Here is a 26,414-nt window from a genome sequence, read left to right as displayed (position 1 = left end):
ATGCCACTGATTATATTGGCTAGTCATAAATGCAGATATTAAAAGCTGAGACTTTTGCCAATATATTCCTGTCAGGAAAATATCGGAGCCCATCATGCACCACGTCACGGTCACTCAGCATGGCAAGGGGTCCTACCACTACGCTAACTATGGTGTGAACAATTAGCCAGTATAGTCAGTGGCATATCCGTTTGGTGCATTTTTTCTGTGATTTATAGGCGTTGCGCAGTGCACTCCTGATTTTGTCTGCCACTTGGTTGTGCAGGGCAGGGATGGCTCACCTGGAAAAGTAGTGGTGGCTGGGAACCACATACTGTGGAACAGCCACCGCCATAAGGTTTTTAAAAGTCTCCGACTCCACCAGACGGAATGACAGCATTTCAAAGGCCAGGAATTTTGAAATGCTGGCATTCAGGGCCAGGGATCGCTGGTGGGTAGGGGGCTACTTCCTCTTTCTCTCCAGTGTTTGGGGGATAGACAGCTAAACGCTTCCATAGGACAGTGTGGAGATGCTTGGTGATGGAGGTGGTGATGTTGCTGCCTCTGTTTGCGGGGTGGAAGGTGCCACTGTCACTCTAAAGTGGGAGGAAGAGGCTGAGACCGCAGCAGAAGAGTTAGGAGGAGCATGAGATCTTTCGTGTTTTTTGAGTTGTGTACTCCACTGCAGCTCGTGCGTTGCATTTAGATGCCTGGTCATGCAGGTTGTGCTCAGGTTTAGAACATTTATGCCTCGCTTCAGCCTCCGATTGCACAGCGTGCAAACCACTCGCGTCTTGTCGTCAGCAGATTGTCTGAAGAACTGCCATGCCACGGAACTCCTTGGAGTTGGATTGGTGTGCTCAGTCCCTGGGTGCCGTGGGCAGTAGCAGGTAGAGATGAGCGAATATAAACTGACAAAGTGGAATTAGTTATGAATTTCAGGAAAAATTTGATTTGCACTGAATGCAAATTTTCTCATTCTTCGTAGTAACGAATCACATTTTTCCTAAAATGGCTGCTGCACTTGTGAGGACATGGAGAAAGGAAGTCTGTGAAGGCGGGATCACCCATACTGACATGCATGCAGCCAATCAGCAGCCAGCCAGCCCTGTGATGTCACAGCCCTATAAATTCAGCAGCCATTTTAGATTCGGCTATTCACCAGCGTACTTAGTGCAGGGAGAGACGTGTCTGCAGGCGCTAGAGACAGTGATAGAAAATCGTCATTGTGCTAAAAAAAAAAAGTGCAGGGAAAGATTATTCAAGGTGTAGGTAAAGGATAGGGAGGAATCATTCCACAGCATTTATGTAGAACAGGGTTCTACACCGATGTATATTTTCTCATACACCAGACTGAAATAGTATTCCAAGCACCTGTCTGCCCACATAGCTGCCGAGAAGCAGAAGGGTCTTGTCATTGAAGTGGGCTCAGAGCTGAACCTAAAAGCCAAATTTTCCTGTTTACTTGGACTTGAAGGATAGGACAGAGATCTACTGGCTGCCCTCATACAGATTTCATCCAAGCCTCCACTCACCAAGGCAAGCACAGAGGACCGAATTGTGTGGACAGGTTGGTTCTGCGACAATCTATTGGAGGTGTTACCTAAGATATTTACTTGCCTCCCGCTCTTCCCGTATAACGGCTCAGAGGCGCTCACGGCTATCGTAGAGACGTGGTTCCAAAGAAATTTTGACTGTTGTTTTGGTAATCTGGTAATCAGTTCTCAGGACTTTACGTGGCTAGCAGCGATGTGGACTTGGTATGACGTGTCTGGATCAGTGTCGGTCACAAAGCTTGTTTTCTCTGTGCCCGTAGAACCTCACATGGACATTGCTTATGCCATCCACGCAGAGGACTTCAAGACTTTATGGAATAATATTCATAAATCAAAGGACGAGATCACGTTGGAGGAAGTGGACAATTTATTCCAATGTCTTTACTCACATTTCTTCAGACACTTTAGAATCCACTTGTGGTCGGATTGGCTATCAGAAAGGTGAACCTAACCTATCTAACCCTATCTACAACAAGCAGTAGAGTTATGCCATAACTGCTGTGGTAGGGCAGCCTAAAGGGGCCAAAAAGAGCAGACCTTAGTTTAGAGTAAATATATACATACTGTTACGACACCCAATTTTGAACGAAAAAGACCTTTCACGATGAAGGTGCGGAATATACCGTATATATCACAGTGACTTCCATCTACCTTACCTCGTTGTCATGTGCACATCGTTCTTGGAGATGGTTAATGCTGATGCGATTGAAAGAGTGGCCGGTAACCAGAAACGATTTACTCCTATGTTGACTAACAACATATTACTATATAACGAGAAGGTCTGAATCCTGAGAGCTGCAGACTGAAACAAACAATGGTGAATCTGTTGGAAGGGCTTAAATGAACTCCAACCATCCGCCAAGGGCCCTGATCGGGCACCGACTGTTCCTGGTGGCAAAATACTTCACCTCTACTTATTCCCCAGGCCACACTTTTTTTTTTTTCCATTAAGGACCCAAAAGTTAGAACATGGCATATGCCGTCTTACTGTAGTAGTAGATTAAGTGAAATGTGTAAACTCACCAGGCCTGGGGAACCATGCACAGGAATACATGGCTATTTCGATTAACGAGCTAATGTTGCCTGTAATAAGGACAGAACGTAAACATAATACCTGCAGTTGTGACAGAAAATAAGCTCAAGATCGTGATAAACTATGTATGCTGCGCCTGTAGTCGTGATAGGACTTATCGTGTCTGTAGACATGACAGACTTCGTAAAGTCTGCCTTATTACTGTACCTCCTACTGGAAGACGGACCGTTACCCAGGACTTAGGCCGGACACAAACACCCTCAGCCCAAGTTTGTAGATGAAGCAAGCATGCCTGGAAGAAGATGATGTCTGCCAAGGCAGGCTTAGGATGACTGCTTATAAAGAAAACAATGAAGACCCAACAACCTAGAAAATAAAAGTCAGAAAAAACAATAACGTGAGTGAGACTAATGGCGCAAGCCACGCGTGCGAGCCACCACGAGAAAATTGTATTGCAAGACACAGATGACCGAGCCATGCGAGCGGGTCTGAAGGCAGAAAAGACATGGAACCTACTTGTTGTGGGACCACGCAGCCGGCCTCAAATGGCGGAGTTATGTGTGTAAAATTTAAACGGAGGAGCCATGCGCGAGACACTCTAATGGCGGAGCCATGCGCGAGACACTCTAATGGCGGAGCCATGCGCGAGACACTCTAATGGCGGAGCCATGCGCGAGACACTCTAATGGCGGAGCCATGCGCGAGACACTCTAATGGCGGAGCCATGCGCGAGACACTCTAATGGCGGAGCCATGCGCGAGACACTCTAATGGCGGAGCCATGCGCGAGACACTCTAATGGCGGAGCCATGCGCGAGACACTCTAATGGCGGAGCCATGCGCGAGACACTCTAATGGCGGAGCCATGCGCGAGACACTCTAATGGCGGAGCCATGCGCGAGACACTCTAATGGCGGAGCCATGCGCGAGACACTCTAATGGCGGAGCCATGCGCGAGACACTCTAATGGCGGAGCCATGCGCGAGACACTCTAATGGCGGAGCCATGCGCGAGACACTCTAATGGCGGAGTCATATGTGTAAAACTAAAACGGAGAAGCCATGCGTGCGAGACTAATGCCAGTTTTTTATTCATTTATTTTATTTATAAAACCACTTATGCAGCACCAGTATGACTTGGGGACTCGCATAACCATGACCCTCTCCGACAGTGAACTTGGGACACTAACCAGCCTACAACCATATTGTACCCCTAACAAACATTAAGAACGGTTATCGGGCCCCCGAAGCCATGAGGCCCCCCCGAAGCCAAGAGACTGAACTGGATGACCTTACAGTGACGATAAGTAATTAAACGTGAGCCAGATCTGATGGAAAATGCATAGACATTAGTGATCCGAACCACGTGCACAACCGAAACATTAACCAACCGTGAACCGTGAAATTAAAACAGATGGGAGAAAAACAAGAGCCAGAGGCATTGCAGTTCACTAAGAGAAGACCCTTGTCATGACAAACAAATTAACAACTTGTGAAAACATAGTAGGAACTTACTCCTATTGGCCTAGCAATGAAAAGAAATGCAGCTTTAAGTGGAAGCAGAGTATAACACATGATGTAAGAACAAGTGGGTGAATGCAGCTCTGGATGTGAGTGGTGCCTAAAACATGGTATGGGCACAGCTCTGAGTATGACCATGAAGAGCATGGTATAAAACAGCCGTATGAATGCAATCTGAAAGAGAGCAGAGTATTAATGTAATGCAACAGCGGACGCATGAACGCAGCTCTAGTAGTGAATGGTGTATAGGACAAAATGTAAATGCAGACACACGGACGTAGCTTTGAAGGTAACAATCCTAACCACAATCATTCGACCATTAATGCCCAACCCCCTTTGCCCCAGAGCGCTACAAGTCACGGACCGTGTAACCACGTCCGATCCTACCGTGAATGCCAGCACTAGCCTGGCACCTTCTGCCTTTGCCCAGGCGCAACCGAACCTCCACATGATGCTGCAGGATTGTTTTTTTATTTTTATTATTTATTTATTTTTAATTTATTTATTTTTTACAACGTTGGTCACCACAGCACCACCTCGTATTGGCCTAAGAAAAGCATAAACGTGGTTGACCATAAACGCTAACTGATAGACATATAGTGCACCTATAAACATAGCACGGAACCGCTGGCACATGCTTGCCCATAAAATAATGTTTATAGATTAAACACACTTACATACAAGAACATCGGAACTCAATTACAGACGCCTTGACCAAATCTGCTTGCGCCCCCATACACAGACCACTGATACACATTTACCGACACCTTGCATGTCCGGCGCTAACTGCGGACGTGCGCCCCACATGTAAAAACAGGTGACAGTTAAACATGCAACCATTTTTTTTTTTTTTTTTTTCTGCTCATTCCTGCCTAATTTTAGGCATCTATCATACCAATAACTATATATACACAGTACACCCCCCCCCTCCCCAAGCCCCGAAACGACCGGGCAACAATCCTAACCACCAACATCCGACTATTAGCGCCCAACCCCCTTCATCACAGAACACTGCAAATCACTCACGGACCGCAGTGCGAGTCCTGTGCAGCAAGTTCAATCCTACAGTGAGCGCCAGCATTCGCCTGGCACCTTTTTCTGTTTACCCAGGCGTGAACGAGCTGCCACACAATGCTGCTTTTTTTTTTTTGTTTTGTTTTTTAAACGACCATTGATACATGACCCTTCCAAAAACTAAATGAATAAAATACCATCACTTAAACACAGCGTGCGTAGCTTGGAGACATGTGTCTCTTATGTAACAGGTATCAGAAAACATGCGACCATACCTATTCTAGGCGCATGCTTACCCCAATAACAATATTCAATAGCCCCCAACAAGCCGGACAAAATATGCTAACCAGTCTTTTGACCATTAGCGCCCAACTCTGCTTCGTCCCAGCGTATGACAAGTCACGGACCGTAATGTGGGTCTCGTGTAAACGAGTCTGATTCTACCGTGAACACCAGCACTCGTCTGGCACTTTCTGCCGCTGCCCAGGCGTGAAAGAGCCTCCGTACGATGCTTCTGGTTTTTTTAAATCGACCATTGATCCACATTTACCATCACTTAAACACAGCGTGCATCACTTGAGCCAACTGCAGACACGCGCCCCGCATGTAAACCAGGTATCAGAAAACATACAACCATACCTACTCTAAGCATGTGCTACCCCAATAACTGTATGCAATGGCCCCACCAGGCCTCTGAATAGCCGGACAAACAATACTAACAACCATCGTTCGACCATTAGCGCCCAAACTTTGCTTCATCCCAGAGCGCTACATGTCGCGGACTGCAGCGTGGGTCCGTGCAAACAACTCTGATCCTACCATGAATACCAGCGCGCTCCTGAGACATTCTGCCGTCGCCCAGCCGTAAGGAGCCTCCACACCATGCTGCTGTATCCTAGAGCTGAGCCAGAGGTAGTGAAATCAGCTGAATCGGCATCAGCCTGGGCCCACAGGTGCCTATAAATAGCCTAGTAATCAGCCAGCCTGGGCCCACAGGTACGTATGAATAGCCTTGTAATCAGCCTCCCCTCCCACAAATGCAGCAATATCTTGCTTATACTTATCAGCAACCCAGCTCATCACGGAACGAGCTGGAGTCGGCTTGTTTGCTGGACTGTCCTCCAGTTATCAGCTATAACCACATACATTTCTCAATCCGTATGCATTACCCTCGTGGTCACCCCGACACTGGTCGTCAATCCATTCTTGTTGATGAAGCACTTTGTTTTTCAAGTTTATCTTTTAAATCTTGTGGTTTTGCCCTTCTGTGTTGTATTTTATGTGTGTTAATTTCTTGTTTGTTAAGTAAACGTTTGTTCTCCCCCGTTTAAAAAAATATATATAAAAATTGGTTTGTGATTTGGTAGCCAAAAGCAGGAGTGGGTACAAAAGACAGAAGATTGGCATTAGCAATACTGATGGATTACTGACCAAATGCTGACCGCGTGAAGGCGGATGCTCCACAGACAAAATCCGTTTTTTGTGGGTTATTGTTCTGATGGATCAGAGGAAGGGCAAAATAATCAGTGAAACGACACAAACTTACTGCTGACACCCTCTACACTCTGTCGGGGGGCTCTACTTGTATAAGCGTTTATTAGGACAGGGTCTGTAGACATCTATGTGGAATCAGCTGATGACGGTGTAAAAGGAATGCGCTTCTTCTTGGCGCTAACATTGACCTTTAGGGCTGAGTTCATACGTGAGTTATTTGGTCAGTTTTGGCCCCGTGACCGCCCTAATAACTAAAGTGTGCAGTGATTCTTAGTGCGACGCCTGTCATCTGCATGTCATACGGACTCACAGTATTATTTCACTACCAAAGCAGACTCCCTATGCGTGTTACTGCAAGGCACAGTGTTCTACACCACTATAAAGGCTCTCTGCAGCCAGGAAATAGCCATTTTTAACTAAATTTGCAGAAAATTAATTCGGAGCGAACAACATTTTTCCCCAAAAATTCGGTGAACCGGCGAAACAAAGTTTTTAAAAATTCGCTCATATCTAGTAGCAGCAGTACTAGCTAGGGGATGGCCACTCTGCTTTTGCACCCTGCTGCCTCTTTTGCTGTGCAGCTGGCGCTGTGTGACCACCACCTCTTTCTCCGAACTGCACATGTCACTCGAATGACCTTGATTCCATGTGGGGTCTAGGACCTCATCATCCTCCACGTCATCTTCCACCCAGTCTTCACCCCTGCCCTCCTTGCCGGTCTGCACACTGCAGAAAGCCGCAGCAGTTGGCACCTGGGTTTTGTCATCATCAGAGACTTGCTGCGGTGGTCCTCTCATGTCCACATCCTGAATAGTGATGATCGAGCATGCTCGGCCAAACACCAGTTCGGCTTGAGCATCTCGATGCTCGGCACATGGCGGTATCCGGCTGAATACCGCATGTGCTTGAGCGCAATGCTCGAGTCTATGCCCCGCACGTTTCTTGCCTGCTAAGCAGCCAATAATCGTGCAGGTAAGTACTGCAATCACTGTAATGCCATAGCCATGTTGGCTGCTGGCATTACAGTGATTAGCTGGCCAGGACGCATCATTGGGTGCTATATAGCACCCGATGACGCATGTTCGGCTCAGTCTTAGTCAGGGAGAGCTGTGCTGAGGAAGGGACAGACAGAGTAGGTAGTGATTTATGAATATTTTTACTAACAAAACTTTTCAAAGACCCAAAAGTCCTTTTAAGGACTATTGTGTGTGGCAGCAGCAATCTATATTTTTAGCGCAACCTGCGCTAAATTGCTAAAACTTTACAGACCCAAAAGTCCTTATAAGAACTATTGTGTGTGGCATCAGTATCTATTTTTAGTACATCCTGCGCTAAATAGCGTACAATAGTTTGGCCGCTGCAGACAGTGACATTAGCTGCGCCATATCTCCAGTGTAAACTGTGTGCATCCAAAAAACATCTGTGACATCCAGTGTACTTTTTCCGTAGACGGTGTCTACTGCGGACAGTGACATTAGCTGCACCACATCACCAATGTAAAGTGTGCGCATCCCAAAAATATCTACCAAAGACGAAATAACTGCACTCCAACCTTTCAATGTCTTCTGAAATTTATTGACCCCGAATGCAGCAACGTTTTGACCACACTGGTCTTTATCAAACTCACACGGTGTCCGCTGCGGACAGTGACATTAGCTGCGCCACATCTCCTGTGTAAAGTGTGCGCATCAAAAAAAATCTGTGACATACAGTGTACTTTTTCAATAGACGGTGTCCGCTTCTAACAGTGACATTACCAGTGCCACATCTGCAGTGTAATGTGTGCGCTGAAAAAATATCTGTGACAAACAGTGTACTTTTTCCATAGACGGTGTCTGCTGCGGACAATGACATTACCTGGGCCACATCTGCAGTGTAACGTGTGCACTTCAAAAATGTATCTGTGACATACAGTGTACCTTTTTGCGTAGACGCTGCAGACAGTGAGATTAAAAGTGGCACCTCTCCTGTATAACGTTTCCTCATTCCAAATACCTGTGAAATTCCCTGTAATTTTTTATTAGCCGCTGGTGACAGCATTGACATTATCTGCGGGATATCTCCTGTGTGACATTTCCAAATCCCAAATACTTTTTTTTTTATTTGTTTGCGCATACACTTCCAAATACTACGCTACTGTACGTGTGACAGACTTTCAATCATATATAACATTTAATATGAAAAAGGTGAGAAGTAAGGGACGGGCATTGGCCATGATGCGCGCAGAGGCTGTGGCCCTGGCGTGGTGAAACTGTGCCTATTGCCAGAGCACAAGAAAAACAATCATCCACGATACCTAGCTTCATGTCCCAGTTTGTAGGGTGGCGCAGAACACCACTCTTGAAGTCAGACCAGTGCAACCAGGTGGTTGGTTGGACTGCAGCAGATAATGCTTCCAGTCGGTTAAGCACCACCCTGTCTTCCACCAAGTCCAGTCTCAGTAGCCAAGAGTCTGCTCAACCCAATCCTCACCCTGACCTCCTTCCTCCCACCATGGAGAGTCTGGGCAAACAAGTGATCTCACACTAGGATATTCCGAGCAGCTCTTTTCAGTGCAATTCCATGATTTGGCCCCCTTGCCAAGCACGCCTGAAGAGGGACAGATCTTGGGCCCTGATTCCCAAACTCTTGAGCATCCACAATCACAAGAAGATGACGGTGGGGAACGGCAACTACTGTTTAACCACCTCCCGACCGCCTAACGCAGGGATGCGTATGCGTCCTGCGGGCGGCCGTGTTATTCCTCCTTGACGCATCGGCGCGTCATCTCGCGTGAGCCGTGATTTCTTGTGAACGCGCGTTCACAGGATCGCAAGGTAAACGAGTTGATCTACAGCCTGCCAGCGGCGATCATTCGATTTTTTTTAGACCCAGAAAAGTATATTAGACACTGTTTTGTTAACAGCGTCTGATATACCTGCTACCTGGTCCTCTGGTGGTCTCTTTTGCTTGGATAGACCACCAGAGGACACAGGCAGCTCTGTAAGTAGCACCAATCACCACACTACACTACACCCCCCTGTCACTTATTAACCCCTTATTAACCCCTGATCACCATATATAGACTCCCTGATCACCCCCCTGTCATTGATCACCGCCCTGTAAGGCTCCATTCAGACGTCAGTATGTGTTTTGCGGATCGGCGGATCAACGGATCCGCAAAACACAGACAACGGCAATGTGCTTTCCGTATTTTGCAGATCCGCACATTGCCAGAACTATATAGAAAATGCCTTTTCTTGTCCGCAATTGCAGATCCACAATTCCGGATCCGAGCGGGACAAAGTCTGTCCCCATAGAAATGAATGGGTTTGCAATTCCGTTCCGCAAAATGCGGAACAGAATTGCGGACGTGTGAATGGGGCCTAAGGGTCCCTTATCACCGCCAGTTAGTTAGCTACTTGTTTGGTAATTAGCGCCCAGCCCACCGCACCGCAGTCACTGATTAGTCGCTGATTAGCGTCATCGCTGTCGCTAATCAGCACTAGTACTATATAGTATCTGTAAGTGATCAAGACTGATCGCAATCATATCTATATCAGTACATCAGGGTCACCTTAGGCTCTACAAAAAACGCAGTGTTCGCCCGATCAGGCCTGATCTTGTGCGCACACTTGCGTTCAGTCCGCCCCACCGCAGTGACAGAAATATTTTTTTTCGGATCACTGCAAAAACACTGTAAAATCGGTGCGGCGCTATAAAGATCACTTTTGAGCTTTTTGGATCTTTATTAGCGATCGCAGCTTCTTTTTTTTTTGCACATTTTTTGGCAGAGATTTTTCCATTCACATTGATTGATGCGAATGAAGAAATCTGTGCCGTTCTTTTTTTCTTTCAGCCCAGAGGCTGAACGAAAAAAATAAAATCTCATTACCCGTATGCTCAATATAAGGCCTCATGCACACGACCGTGCCGTTTTTTGCGGTCCGCAAACCGCGGATGCGCAAAAAACCGCGAAGCGCGGACAAGAAGCCACGGATGCGGACAGCACACGGAGTGCTGCCGCATCTTTTGCGGCCCCATTAGAATGAATGGGTCCGCATCCGAGCCGCCAAAACTGTGGCTCGGATGCGGACCCAAACAACGGTCGTGTGCATGAGGCCTAAGGAGAATAGCAGAAACTCCTAATGCTGGCCATACATGTAATGATTGTGGAGACCCTCAAATGCCAGGGCAGTACAAACACCCCACAAATGACCCCATTTTGGAAATAAGACACCCCAAGGTATTCGCTGAGGGGCATATTGAGTCCATGAAAGATTGAACTTTTTGTCACAAGTTAGCGGAAAGGGAGACTTTGTGAGAAAAAAACAAAAAAAAAAAACTATTTCCGCTAACTTGTGCCAAAAAATAAAATCTTCTATGAACTCACCATGGCCCTCACGGAATACCTTGGGGTGTCTTCTTTCCAAAATGGGGTCACATGTGGGGTATTTATACTGCCCTGGCATTTTAGGGGCCTTAAAGCGTGAGAAGAAGTCTGGAATCCAAATGCCTAAAAATGCCCTCCTAAAAGGTACTCGTTGGACTTTCGGCCCCTTTGCGCATCTTGGCTGCAAAAAAGTGTCACACATGTGGTATCGCCGTACTCAGGAGAAGTAGGGCAATGTGTTTTGGGGTGTCTTTTTACATATACCTATGCTGGGTGAGAGAAATATCTCTGTAAATTGACAACTTTGTATAAAAAAATGGGAAAAGTTGTCAATTACAGAGATATTTCTCTCACCCAGCATGGGTATATGTAAAAATACACCCCAAAACACATTGCCCTACTTCTCCTGAGTACGGCGATGTTATGAGGATGTGGATCCTCTGTGTCAGCTGATAGAGGACTGGGAATTAGTCCAATATTGTTGACTGCTGACTCTGAGTCAGGACCCTGGTGTCTGCACCTGTTACCTTGAATGCAGCTACCTGCAGTAGTGTGAACAGAGTCCAACAAAGGCAGAATAAAGGAACAGATGGTCTTTACTGGCAGACAGTATTCAAAAGTCACTTGACGGATACAGGCAACACAAAGTTCAGAGCAATATAGCATGCAGATATAAGCAGTCTCATAGGCAGCGCAGGGTCTGGATCCAGGCAGACTTACAGGAGGAGATGGGCAGATGCGTAGTCAGGCAGTGCAGATATAAGCGGTCTCAATGTCAGGCAGTGCAGGGTCTGGATCCAGGCAAACAGGAGGAGATGGGCAGATGCGTAGTCAGGCAGTGCAGATATAAGCGGTCTCAATGTCAGGCAGTGCAGTGTCTGGATCCAGGCAGACTTACAGGAGGAGATGGGCAGATGCGTAGTCAGGCAGTGCAGAGGTCTATAATCTAGGTGATCCAATAAACAGACAGCAGGCAGATGCGTGGTCAAATGAAGCGGAGGTCAGAATCCAGGAAATCCAATAAACAGACACAGTGGAATGCTACAGCGGGAGTCAAGAGGTACAACAACCACGCTTGGGCACTTCATGATGAGTGAAGCTGCCTTAAATACAAAATAGTCCCGCCTCCGGGTGGAGATGGTAATCAGGAACCAGCTGCCTACTCCTATAAGAAAAGGAGAGGTGCGCGTGCACGTGCTATAGCGCATCGGATGACACCTGGCAAAGAGGACGAATGCGGCGGTATGCTGGTGGGCACCTGCGTCTCCTACAAGGTAAGCCAGTACTGGGACCCATAGTGCTGCGATGTGCAGACAGCGATCTGCCACCCTGCAGTGGAGACGCAGATCCCATACTGACAGGCGATACCACATGTGTGACACTTTTTTGCAGCCTAGCAGCCTTTCCGCTAACTTGTGCCAAAAAAAAAATATTCTAGGAACTCGCCATGCACCTCACGGAATACCTTGGGGTGTCTTCTTTCCAAAATGGGGTGCCTTGTGGGGTATTTATACTGCCCTGGTATTTTAGGGGCCCTAAAGCGTGAGAAGTAGTTTGGAATACAAATGCGTAAAAAATGCCCTGTGAAATCCTAAAGGTACTCATTGGAATTTGGGCCTCTTTGTGCACCTAGGCTGCAAAAAAGTGTCACACATGTAGTATCGCCGTACTCAGGAGAAGTAGGGCAATGTCAGGCAGTGCAGGGTCTGGATCCAGGCAAACAGGAGGAGATGGGCAGGGAGGGTGAGGGTGACAGAGAGGAGGCTGAGGAAAGTGAGGTAGCTAGCTGGGTAAAAGTTAGAAAGCGGGGTAGAGGGAAGAGTGCCAGGGAGGCTAGCCCTGATCTGACACACCCCAACAAGTTTGCACGTTTGGCAGATGAGGGGGATGTCAGTCCGGGGACGGCACTGCTGCAGCCAGACACTTCCTCTGCCAGTCAGGGGAATGTCAGCTCCAGTAAGCAGGGAACCAGGAGAGCAGGGCAGGCCAGACAGGTGCTGGTAGTGGGAGACTCCATTATTAGGGGAACAGATAGGGAAATCTGTCACAAAGACCGTGATCGCCGAACAGTGTGCTGTCTTCCTGGCGCTAGAGTTCGACACATCGCGGCTCGGGTTGACAGATTACTGGGAGGGGCTGGAGACGATCCAGCGGTCATGGTCCATATCGGAACCAATGACAAAGTTAGAGGTAGGTGGAGAGTCCTTAAAAATGATTTCAGGGATTTAGGTCAAAAGCTGAGGGCAAGGACCTCTAAGGTAGTATTTTCCGAAATACTGCCTGTACCACGAGCCACACAAGAAAGGCAATGGGAGATTAGGGAGATTAACAAGTGGCTCAAGAACTGGTGTAGGATGGAGGGGTTTGGGTTCCTGGAGAACTGGGCCGATTTTTCTATCGGCAACAGGCTCTATCGTAGGGACGGGCTGCACCTCAATGGGGAAGGGGCAGCTGTGCTGGGGAGAAAGATGGCTAGAAGGTTGGAGGAGTGTTTAAACTAGGGACTGGGGGGGAGGGTAATTACGTTATAGGAGGGGAAGATAGTGCAGATAGAGACCGGGGACAAGGTAATAAGAATGGGGGAGGAATGGAAGGAGGGACTAGAACAATTCAGAAGGAAAGGTGTAGGGTAAAAAATATACATAAACCTCTCAAATGTATGTATACTAATGCCAGAAGCCTGACTAATAAAACTGGTGAACTGGAATTAGTGATGTGTGAGGAGGACTATGACATAGTGGGAATAACTGAGACATGGCTGGATGATAGCTATGACTGGGCAGTTAATGTACAAGGTTACAGTCTGTTTAGAAAGGATCGTCAAAACCGGAGAGGGGGAGGGGTCTGCCTTTATATAAAGTCCTGTCTAAAGCCCACAGTCCGAGAAGATATAAGTGAGGGACATGAACATGTGGAGTCACTATGGGTAGAGATACATGGAGCTAAAAACAACAATAAATTACTAATAGGAGTTTACTATAAACCACCTAATATACCAGAGTCCACAGAAAATCTACTACTAAACGAGATAGACGAGGCGGCAAATCATAATGAGGTGGTTATTATGGGGGACTTCAACTACCCAGATATAGACTGGGAAACTGAAACTTGTATATCTCATAAGGGAAACAGGTTCGTGGCTATAACCAAAGACAATTACCTCTCCCAACTGGTTCAGGACCCGACTAGAGGGACGGCCATACTGGACTTAGTATTAACCAATAGACCTGACAGAACAACAGACGTGCAGGTCGGGGGACACCTGGGAAATAGTGACCATAAAGTAATAACCTTCCAATTATCATTCAAAAGAGCGTTTCTACAGGGAGGAACAAAAATACCAAACTTCAAAAAAGCTAAATTTAGCCAACTAAGAGAGGCCATAGGCCAAACTAACTGGGACAAAGTCCTCACAAATACAGACACAAAATGGGATATCTTTAAAAACATCCTAAAAACTCATTGTCAGAGGTACATACCGTATGGTAATAAAAGGTTAAGGAACAAAAAGAAACCAATGTGGATAAATAGAACTGTAAAGAAAGCAATAAATGACAAAAAGAAAGCATATAAAACACTAAAACAGGAGGGTTGCACGGAAGCACTGAAAAACTATAAGGAAAAAAATAGAACATGTAAAAAACAAATAAAAGCGGCCAAACTAGAGACCGAGAGATTAATTGCCAAAGAGAGTAAAACCAACCCTAAAATGTTTTTCAATTATATAAATGTTAAAAAGTATAAAGCTGAAGGTGTTGGCCCTTTAAAGAGTAATGAGGGGGGAGTCGCAGAGAGCGACGAGGAGAAAGCAAAGCTGTTAAATATTTTTTTCTCCAATGTATTCACTGAGGAAAATAAATTGTCAGATGACATGCAGAATGCAAAAATAAATTCCCCATTAAAAGTGTCCTGTCTGACCCAGGAAGAAGTACATCAGCGGCTTAAAAAGATTAAAATAGACAAATCGCCAGGACCGGATGGCATACACCCCCGTATCCTAAAGGAATTAAGTAATGTCATAGCCAGACCCTTATTTCTGATATTTGCAGACTCTATACTGACAGGGAATGTCCCACAGGATTGGCGCGTGGCATATGTGGTGCCAATATTCAAAAAGGGGCCAAAAACAGAGCCTGGAAACTATAGGCCGGTAAGTTTAACATCTGTTGTGGGTAAACTGTTTGAAGGTTTTCTGAGAGATGCTATATTAGAGCATCTCAACGGAAATAAGCAAATAACGCCATATCAGCATGGCTTTGTGAGGGATCGGTCATGTCAAACTAATTTAATCAGTTTCTATGAGGAGGTAAGTTCTAGACTTGACAGCGGCGAATCAATGGATGTCGTATATCTGGACTTCTCCAAAGCATTTGACACTGTACCGCATAAAAGGTTAGTATATAAAATGAGAATGCTCGGACTGGGAGAAAACATCTGTATGTGGGTAAGTAACTGGCTGAGTGATAGAAAACAGAGGGTGGTTATTAACGGTACATACTCAGATTGGGTCACTGTCACTAGTGGGGTACCTCAGGGGTCAGTATTGGGCCCTATTCTCTTCAATATATTTATTAATGATCTTGTAGAAGGCTTGCATAGTAAAGTATCAATTTTCGCAGATGACACTAAACTGTGTAAAGTAATTTACACTGAAGAGGACAGTATACTACTACAGAGGGATCTGGATAGATTGGAGGCTTGGGCAGATAAGTGGCAGATGAGGTTTAACACTGATAAATGTAAAGTTATGCACATGGGAAGGAAAAATGCAAGTCACCCGTACATACTAAATGGTAAAACACTCGGTAACACTGACATGGAAAAGGATCTAGGAATTTTAATAAACAGCAAACTAAACAGCAAAAACCAGTGTCAGGCAGCTGCTGCCAAGGCCAACAAGATAATGGGTTGCATCAAAAGGGGCATAGATTCCCGTGATATGAACATAGTCCTACCACTTTACAAATCGCTAGTCAGACCACACATGGAGTACTGTGTACAGTTCTGGGCTCCTGTAAACAAGGCAGACATAGCAGAGCTAGAGAGGGTTCAGAGGAGGGCAACTAAAGTAATAACTGGAATGGGGCAACTACAGTACCCTGAAAGATTATCAAAATTAGGGTTATTCACTTTAGAAAAAAGACGACTGAGGGGAGATCTAATTAATATGTATAAATATATCAGGGGTCAGTACAGAGATCTATCCCATCAGCTATTTATCCCCAGGACTGTGACTGTGACGAGGGGACATCCTCTGCGTCTGGAGGAAAGAAGGTTTGTACACAAACATAGAAGAGGATTCTTTACGGTAAGAGCAGTGAGACTATGGAACTCTCTGCCTGAGGAGGTGGTGATGGTGAGTACAATAAAGGAATTCAAGAGGGGCCTGGATGTGTTTCTAGAGCGTAATAATATTACAGGCTATAGCTACTAGAGAGGGGTCGTTGATCCAGGGAGTTATTCTGATTGGAGTCGGGAAGAAATTTTTATTCCCCTAAAGTGGAGAAAATTGGCTTCTACCTCACAGGGTTTTTTGCCTTCCTCTGGATCAACTTGCAGGATAACAGGCCGAACTGGATGGACAAATGTCTTTTTTCGGCCTTATGAACTATGTTACTATGTTACTATGTAATGTGTTTTGGGGTGTATTTTTACATATACCCATACTGTGTGTGAGAAATATCTCTGTAAATGACAACTTTTTTAAAAAGTTATGCAAAGTTGTCAATTTACAGAGATATTTCTCTCACCCAGCATGGGTATATGTAAAAATACACCCCAAAACACATCCTGAGTACGGTGATACCACATGTGTGACACTTTTTTGCAGTCTAGGTGTGTAAAGGGGCCTAAAGTCCAACGAGTAGCCTTAACAGGGTTGCTCACAATTTAGCCCCGCCCCAAAATGCCAGAACAGTAAACACACCCCACAAATGACCCCATTTCTGAAAGTAGACACCCCATGGTATTCACTGAGGGGCATAGTGAGTCCGTGGGAGATTTTAATTTTTTTTGCCAGAAGTTAGCAGAAATGGAAACTTTATTATTTATTTTTTTACTCAGAAAGTGTCATTTTCCTCTAACTTGTGAAATTTTTTTTTTAATCATACATGAACTCACCATGCCCCTCCGCGAATACTTTGGGGTGTCTTCTTTCTAAAATGGGGTCATTTGGGGGTATTTATACTATTCTGGCATTCTAGCACCTCAAGAAACATGACAGGTGCTCAGAAAGTCAGAAATTCATACTTTTGTACCATAGTTTGTAAATGCTATAACTTTTGCGCAAACCAATAAATATACACTTATTGGATTTTTTTCAAAGACATGTAGCACAATAAATTCTGACACAAACTTGCATAGAAATGTAATTATATTTGAGCAATTTAAAGAGGACCTTTCACCTGAAAATGAAAGATAAACTAAAGATATAGCCTTACTTACATGCCCCTGGTATTGCTTATTCAGTCATTCATTTTTCAATCAGTGCCCCCGTTTGTCCGCGCTGCCCCCCGGAATATTTGCCGCCTTGTATGCTAATGAGCCATTCGGCTCAACTGGGCGGGCCTTCAAAAGTTCTCCCGGGCGTGTCATTCTTCTCCCCGGCACGGAGCGGATCCAATGAGCATGCTCCGCTCTTAGCCAGGGAGAAGACGCTCCAGTTCTCGCGAGAACTGGAGCGATTTCATTCATCCGGAGGCGGCGCCATCTCGCGAGAACTGGAGCGTCTTCTCCCTGGCTAAGAGCGGAGCGTGCTCATTGGATCCGCTCCGTGCCAGGGAGAAGAATGACATGCCCGGGAGAACTTTTGAAGGCCCGCCAAGTTGAGCCGAATGGCTCATTAGCATACAAGGCGGCAAATATTCCGGGGGGGAGCGCGGACAAACAGGGGCACTGATTGAAAAATTAATGACTGAATAAGCAATACCGGGGGCATGTAAGTAAGGCTATATCTTTAGTTTAACTTTCATTTTCAGGTGAAAGGTCCTCTTTAACCAGAGAAAGTTAAAAATACACTTTTTTTGAGAAAATTGCAGCCTATTTTGATTAATATCGTAAAAACTAAAAATCTTAGCAGCAATCAAAAAACACCAAAAGAAAGCTGTATTTGTGAGAAGAAAGGGAGGTAAAATTCATTTAGGTGGTAAGTTGTATGACCAAGCAATAAACCGTGAAAGTAGTGTAGTGCAGAATTGTAAAAAGTGGTCTGGTCATTAAGGGGGTTTAAGCTAGGGGAGCTGAGGTGGTTAATGAGGTGGATGATGAGACACAGTTGCCAATAACTCAACGGCAATTACTGTCTCAAGAGGTTGATGAAGAGGATGAGACAAAGTTGTCAATCACTGAGGTAGTGGATAGGTAAACAAGTCAGGAGGATGAGCAGAGTGAGGAAGTGGAAGAGGAGGTGGTGGACGATGAAGTTACTGACCCAACCTGGGAAGGTGGAAAGCCGAGTGAGGACAGCAGTACAGAGGTGGAGGGATCTGCTGCACTGCAACAGGCTGGAAGAGGCTCGAAACTGTTCCACGGAGCACCCAGAATTCTCCCTTGCCAAGGGGTAGGGGTTCCATAGTCTGGCGCTTTTTTGAGGAAAGTACGGACGACAAAAGAATTGTAGCTTGCAACCTGCTGGACAATCAATTACTCCACACTTTCACTGCTCCGGCGTACTACAATGCCAATATTTAAAGTAAATTCAAACTAGACAGGGCTTGAGATCAAATTCAATATTCATCCCTTCAACCTAAAGGTTCAACTGAAAGGTGTCTATCTTGGGCCAGAAAAAATGAATACCTGCCGAAGCCAAGGATTGCGGGCCCTACGACGATCAGGGTTTCCGCCAGCACCTACGTTAGTGGCTCCAACCCCCACTTCTCCTCCTTTACCTCCTCTTCCACTTACACCTCCAAATTATCTGCGTGCAGCAACAGTCAGTCATCAGTCGGCAGCTGGAAGCAGTGTAGCACTGCAGTGGGGAAGCGGCAACAGGCCGTCTGAAGCTGATATGCTTAGGAGACAAACACACCACCACAGAGATGTGGCAGGGGATAAGAGACCAGACTGAGCTGTGGCTCTTGCCACTCAACCTAGAACCAGTCATGGTTGTGTGTGATAATGGCCGTAACTTGGTGGAGGATTTGAAGCTCGGCAAGCTCACACACATCCTATGTCTAGCCCAAGTTTTAAACTTAGTGGTTTAGCGGTTTCTCAAAACCTACCCCAATTTGCCTGAGCTACTGGTGAAGGTGTGCCGCGTGTGTGCATATTTCCGCAAGTCATTGACAGCTTCAGACGGTCTGTCAACACTGCAGCAGCGCTTGAAATTGCCAGCTCACCGGCTGTTGTGCGACATGAGCACTCGCTGTAACTCGACGTTCCACATGTTGGCCAGGCTTTGTGAGCAGCAGAGGGCTGTAGTGGAATACCAGCTGCAACATGGTGCAACATGGTCGTCACCTTTCCAGTCAACTTTAACTATTCACAAGCGAGGAGTGGGCATGGATGTCTGACCTCTGTGAGGTTTTAAGAAACTTTGAGGAATCAGCACAGATGGTGAGCGGAAGTGTTGATCGAGCACCAAAGTGCTCAGGTGCTCGGGTGCTCTGGCTGAACAAATCGGGATGCTCGAGTGCTCTACCCAAGTATAATGGAAGTCAATGGGAGATCCCGAGCATTAAACCAGGCACCCCCTGCTCTGAAGAGGGGAGGGTGCCTGGTTCATAGGAAAAGGTCAGAAATTGATGGAAACACTACCAAAATGGTTCGGGAACAGCATGGGGAGGATGTCTCAATGGATCTTGGATTCCCAGGTCGCTGCTGGGAACCATGTTGTCCGAATAGTACGCCACTTTTACAGACTGACAATAATATGCACAAAACCAAGAAAAAAATCTATTTTAGAGGGAAAAAATTTAAGAAACTCTTCATCTTTCCTGTATATTTACTTGTATATAAAGTGCAAGTGCTGCAAGTGGAAGAGGTACTCCGATACAACCTGTATATCACATAATGGAGTGCCTCATTCACATTGTGGTGCAATTGTTCAGGTAGTGGTACTCCTACACTCATAAAGCATATGCACTAAGTGAAAGGGCTACCAAAAATTACAAGGACCGGCACTCCAAAACACTTTTTGTTACACATAAAGGAGGGCATCATACACACTCTTGAAAAATTATGATTGATGGCCTTCTGGTAACCCTCAAAAACATTTGGAGCAAGGGCCTGCTGATCTGACCATCTAAAAGATTAGAGAGGGCCTGCTGCCGCATTAGTGAATCTAGTTAACCTCTGGGCGATTGCAGGTCCCCGTGACGGTGACGATCCATTCGGATGTCTGCACTATTAACTTTCGATGTTCTCTTCTGCGCCTACCATGGTGATCACGGATAACGGGGATTCAGGGTTTGATGCCGGAGAGGAAGCCTGATAAACGGCTACCACATCCAAGGGAGGTCAATGGTTGAAATCTGATTCGCTGTTGTTGCCTTTCCCCTTTTTTTTTTCCTAATTGTGAACCACCCAGAGAGGATGGGTCAAGTTATTAAAGCAAAAGTGTCCAAGGAAGAAAGCAGGTGCATGGCAATTACCCACTCCCGAATCGGGGAGGTAGTGACGATAAATAACAAGAGGCCCTGTTATTGGAATGAGTACACTTTCCGTTAACGAGGATCTATTGGAAGGCAAGTCTGGTGCCAGCAGCCGACTTTCTCCCGGCCTCCACAAAGTTCACCCAGTGTGTCGTCATGGTGAGGATTGTGTTGACCAGACTCTTGGCTACTGAGGCTGGACATGTAGGTAAAGGCCTGCTGCCGCTTTGTTGACTACGTGACTGCAACGATCCATTTGGATGTCTGCCCTATCAACTTTGGAGCAATTTTTCAACAAGGACCTTCTGGTATAGCACTGTTTTGCTTGTCCTATATATAAAAAGAATAAGAGATGAGAAGTTCTCTTTGTGGAGCGGGTCAAGAAAGGAGAAAAGCCAGTAATACGTGTTGTCTAAAATGCGTATAACGTGCGGGTCACGGGAAAGGCAGCCTAACATGAAGTCAGCCATGTGTGCCAGAGTACCATCAAGCAAGACTTCGCTGTCGTCATAAGGAGGATCACTCTCAATCTCCTCATCCTCTTCCTCCTCTTCTGCCGACGAACGCTGAACAGATGGAATTAAACTTCCATGGGTACTACCCTCTGTAGCGGAGGCAACCGTCTCCTGCTCCTCCTCCTCTTCATCGTCTAATTCGCGCTGAGAAGATGGACGGAGGGTGGTCTGGCTATCACCCTGTGTAATAATAGCGTTATCGCCGCTCACCATCTGTATTGACTCCTCAAAGTTTCTTAAATTGTCACAGAAGTCAGACATCCATGCCCACTCCTCGCTTGTGAATAGCGGAAGCTGACTGGAAAGGCAACGACCATGTTGCAGCTGGTATTCCACTACTGTTAATATAGTGGGACCGCGCTGCTCCTCATTCACACAGAGCGTTTTTCCATGAATGCAGGTATTCACTTTCTCTGGCCCAAGATAGACACCTTTCAGTTGGATCGCAGTGTACTTCTACACAGATTGAAACTCAGCATATCTATTCTGGATCATCGTAGGCTCCTCTACAAGATGTCATAAACCGCACAATAGTGAGAGTACCTCCGGCACAGTTAAAATATTCTGCTTTATTATACTCACAGAAATAAAATGATTTTTCAGCATATCAATACAGCAATAGTCTTTCGCACAGCCCGACCCGGGTTTCACATATAGCTTCGTCAGGGGCGAGAATCTACCACGCCTAGGGTAGGCGGATATTTAACCCCCTTCCCCCCGTGTTGCACAGCTGATGATTACATTACCCTTCCAATTACAAAAAGGAGTTCTTCAAAAATGCTCATATTACAAATAAAACACAGATAAAAACACATTCTATTCCTATTCCAAAAATCCACATACAAAATATTGCAATTATAAAGCTTTTTCATGCTGACTTCCCCCACTGGGACTTATATTACAAACACGGCTAGATCAACCAATGACTGGCTTCCAGGTACTTCATTCATAAAATCACACATCCATGTTGGTCCCCTCCCCCTGCTGGACAATCAATTACTCCACACTTTCACTGCTCCGGCGCACTACAATGCCAATATTTAAAGTAAATTCAAACTAGACAGGGCTTGAGATCGAATTCAATGTTTATCCCTTCAACCTAAAGGTTCAACTGAAAGGTGTCTATCTTGGGCCAGAAAAAGTGAATACCTGCATTCGTGAAAAAACGCTCTGTGTGAATGAGGAGCAGCGCGGTCCCACTATATTAACATTTTACAATTGTGAAGAACCCACTTCATCTCGGAACACCAGCAGCGCAAGTACCATTGAAACCTAGTGACTCATTTTATCTTATTTATTGCATTGATATTCCACTACTGCCCTCTGCTGCTCACAAAGCCTGGCCAACATGTGGAACGTCTAGTTCTAGTGCGTGGTCACGTCGCACAAGAGCCGGTGAGCTGGCAAATTAAAGCGCTCCTGCAGCGTTGACAAACCGTCTGAAGCTGTCAATGACTTGTGGAAATGTGCACACACGCGGCGCACCTTCACCAGTAGCTCAGGCAAATTGGGGTAGGTTTTGAGAAACCGCTGAACCACTAAGTTTAAGACTTGGACTAGGCATGGGATGCGTGTGAGCTTGCCAAGCTCCAAAGCCGCCACCAAGTTATGGCCATTATCACACACAACCATGCCTGGTTGTAGGTTGAGTGGCGAGAGCCACAGCTCAGTCTGGTCTCTTATCCCCTGCAACAGCTCTGCAGCGGTGTGCTGTTTGTCCCCTAAGAATATCAGCTTCAGCACGTACTGTGGACTCTTCCCCACTGCAGTGCTACACTGCTTCCAGTTACCGGCTGATGGCTGACTGGTGCTGCACGCATATAATTCGGAGGTGGAAGTGGAGGATGAGGTGGAGGAGGAGAAGTGGGGGGTTGGAGCCACTAACATAGGTGCTGGCGGAAACCCTGATTGATGTAGGGCCCACAATCCTCGGCATAGCTAGCACCTGTGCCATCCCAGTGTATGACTCAATCACGGCCTCCACAATGTTCATCCAGTGTGCCATCAGGGAAATGTAGTGTCCCTTTCAAGTAACTGCGTTGGTCATGGCATGTGTGACATTAAGGGACACATGTTGGTGTAAGGCGGCACTGCACACCTTGAAAAGTAGTGGAGGCTGGGGACAGAGTACCGCGGTACGGCTGCCGACATCAGGCTGCGGAAGGCCTGCGCATTTAGTGCTATGGCCTGTTGGTGGGTGGCTGGGTATTTGCCCTATACGTTCAAATGCCTGGGGTAATGACAGGGAAGTGGATGTGGTTGCTAATGGTGCTTGCAAAGGTCCAGGTGCAGGGCGTGAGGAATCCTCACCTGCGCCTTCGACAGGCGATTGGCCAGCACGTACCATAGGGGAAGAGGAGGCAGTGGTGTGACCCGCAGATACAGATTGTGGACACAGGCATTCGTCCAACTTATTACGGTGCTTGGATGCCATGTGGTGGATCATCCTGGTGGTGGTGAGTTTGCTTGTGTTAATGCCCCAGCTCATTTTGGTGTGGCACAGGTTGCCAACCACTATTCTTTTGTCGTCCGCACTTTCCTTAAAAAAGCCCCATACTGCGGAACACCTACCCCTTGGCAAGGGAGGTTTATGCAAGGGGGTGCTCCGAGGAATAGTTTGTTTGGTGAGGCCCCTCTTCTCCCTTTTGCCACCTCACTGCCACCTCACTGCCTTTTCCAGCCTATTGCGGTGCTGCAGATCCTTCCCCCTCTGTACTGCTGCACTCGCTCGGCTTTCCACCTTCCCAGGTTGGGTCAGTGACCTCATCGTCCACCACCTCCTCTTCCAATTCCTCACTCTGATCATCCTCTTGATTTGTTGACCTAACCACAACCCCAGTGATTGACAACTGTGTCTCATCCTTTTCATCAACCTCTTGAGACAGCAATTGTGGTTGACTCATTGGCAACTGTATCTCATCATCATCCACCATTAAACACTAATTGCCATTCCACACCATCATGTTCTTGTGACTGTGGATGCTCAAGAGGTTGGGAATCAGGGCACAAGATTTCATGTCCCTCTTCAAACGTACTTGGCGAGATGGCCAAATCAAGTAATGGCGATGAAAAGAGCTCCTTGGTATTCCCGAGTGTGGGATCACTTGTTTGGCCAGACTCTCCATGGTAGGGAGGAAGGAGGATCAGGGTGAGGATTCTGTTGACCAGACTGGACTTAGCGGAAGACAGGGTGGTGCTTAACCGACTTGAAGCATTATCTGCTGCAATCCAACTGACCACCTGGTTGCACTGGTCTGACTTCAAGAGTTTTATCCTACGACGCCCTGCAAACTGGGACATGAAGCTAGGTATCGTGGATGATTGTTTTTCTTGTTCTCTGGCAGCAGGCACAGTTTCAACGCGCCTAGGGCCACGGCCTCTGCGTGAACCATCAGCATTACGACCACTTCTCCGTCCCTTACTGCTCGACTTCTTCATATTAAATGTTATATGCACGCTTGACACACAAGATGTGGCACGGATGTCACAGTTCACAGCGATCACAGTATATGGAAAATGTACGTAAAAGTATGGAAAAAGGAAAATAGATATTACTTATATTTTTCCTACCTATGGCCCTGACAAACAGAAGGTATTGGACAGATGTTACAAGTCACTGCAGAAACCCTCTATAGAAAAAGTATTGAAAATGAAGGAAAAAATATACTAGTTTTCACTTATATTTTTCCTATCTCTGGTCCTGATATTACTTATATTTTTCCTACCTATGGCCCTGACAAACAGAAGGTATTGGACAGATGTTACAAGTCACTGCAGAAACCCTCTATAGAAAAAGTATTGAAAATTAAGGAAAATATATACTAGTTTTCACTTATATAGAAACATAGAAACATAGAATGTGTCGGCAGATAAGAACCATTTGGCCCATCTAGTCTGCCCAATATAATGAATACTATGAATAGCCCTTGGCCCTATCTTATATCAAGGATGGCCTTATGCCTATCCCATGCATGCTTGAACTCCTTCACTGTATTTGCAGCTACCACTTCTGCAGGAAGGCTATTCCATGCATCCACTACTCTCTCAGTAAAGTAATACTTCCTGATCTTACTTTTAAACCTTTGCGCCTCTAATTTAAAACTATGTCCTCTTGTAGCAGTTTTTCTTCTTTTAACCACCTCAGCCCCTATAGCTTAAACACCCTTAATGACCAGGCCACTTTTTACACTTCTGACCTACCCTAATTTCACTGTTTATTGCTCGGTCATGCAACTTACCACCCAAATGAATTTTACCTCCTTTTCTTCTCACTAATAGAGCTTTCATTTGGTGGTATTTCATTGCTGCTGACATTTTTACTTTTTTTGTTATTAATCAAAATTTAACGATTTTTTTTGCAAAAAAATGACATTTTTCAATTTCAGTTGTAAGATTTTGCAAAAAAAACAACATCCATATATAAATTTTGATCTAAATTTATTGTTCTACATGTCTTTGATAAAAAAAATGTTTGGGTAAAAAAAAAATGGTTTGGGTAAAAGTTATAGCGTTTACAAACTATGGTACAAAAATGTGAATTTCCGCTTTTTGAAGCAGCTCTGACTTTCTGAGCACCTGTCATGTTTCCTGAGGTTCTACAATGGCCAGACAGTACAAACACCCCACAAATTACCCCATTTCGGAAAGTAGACACCCTAAGGTATTCGCTGATGGGCATAGTGAGTTCATAGAATTTTTTATTTTTTGTCACAAGTCAGCGGAAAATGATGATTTTTCTTTTTTTCTTTTCTTTTCTTACAAAGTCTCATATTCCACTAACTTGTGACAAAAAATAAAAACTTCTATGAACTCACTATGCCCATCAGCAAATACCTTGGGGTGTCTTCTTTCCAAAATGGGGTCACTTGTGGGGTAGTTATACTGCCCTGGCATTCTAGGGGCCCAAATGTGTGGTAAGTAGTTTGAAATCAAAATCTGTAAAAAATGGCCGGTGAAATCCGAAAGGTGCTCTTTGGAATGTGGGCCCCTTTGCCCACCTAGGCTGCAAAAAAGTGTCACACATGATGTATCTCTGTACTCAGGAGAAGTTGGGCAATGTGTTTTGGGGTGTCATGTTACATATACCCATGCTGGGTGAGATAAATATCTTGGTCAAATGCCAACTTTGTATAAAAAAATTGGAAAAGTTGTCTTTTGCCAAGATATTTCTCTCACCCAGCATGGGTATATGTAAAATGACACCCCAAAACACATTGCCCAACTTCTCCTGAGTACAGCGATACCACATGTGTGACACTTTTTTGCAGCCTAGGTGGGCAAAGGGGCCCACATTCCAAAGAGCACCTTTCGGATTTCACCGGCCATTTTTTACAGATTTTGAT

The sequence above is a fragment of the Bufo bufo genome, chromosome 2 (assembly GCF_905171765.1).
Source record: "Bufo bufo chromosome 2, aBufBuf1.1, whole genome shotgun sequence".
NCBI lineage: Eukaryota > Metazoa > Chordata > Amphibia > Anura > Bufonidae > Bufo > Bufo bufo.
The sequence above is the reverse complement of the archived record's forward strand: the minus strand, read 5'-3'. Positions refer to the sequence as shown.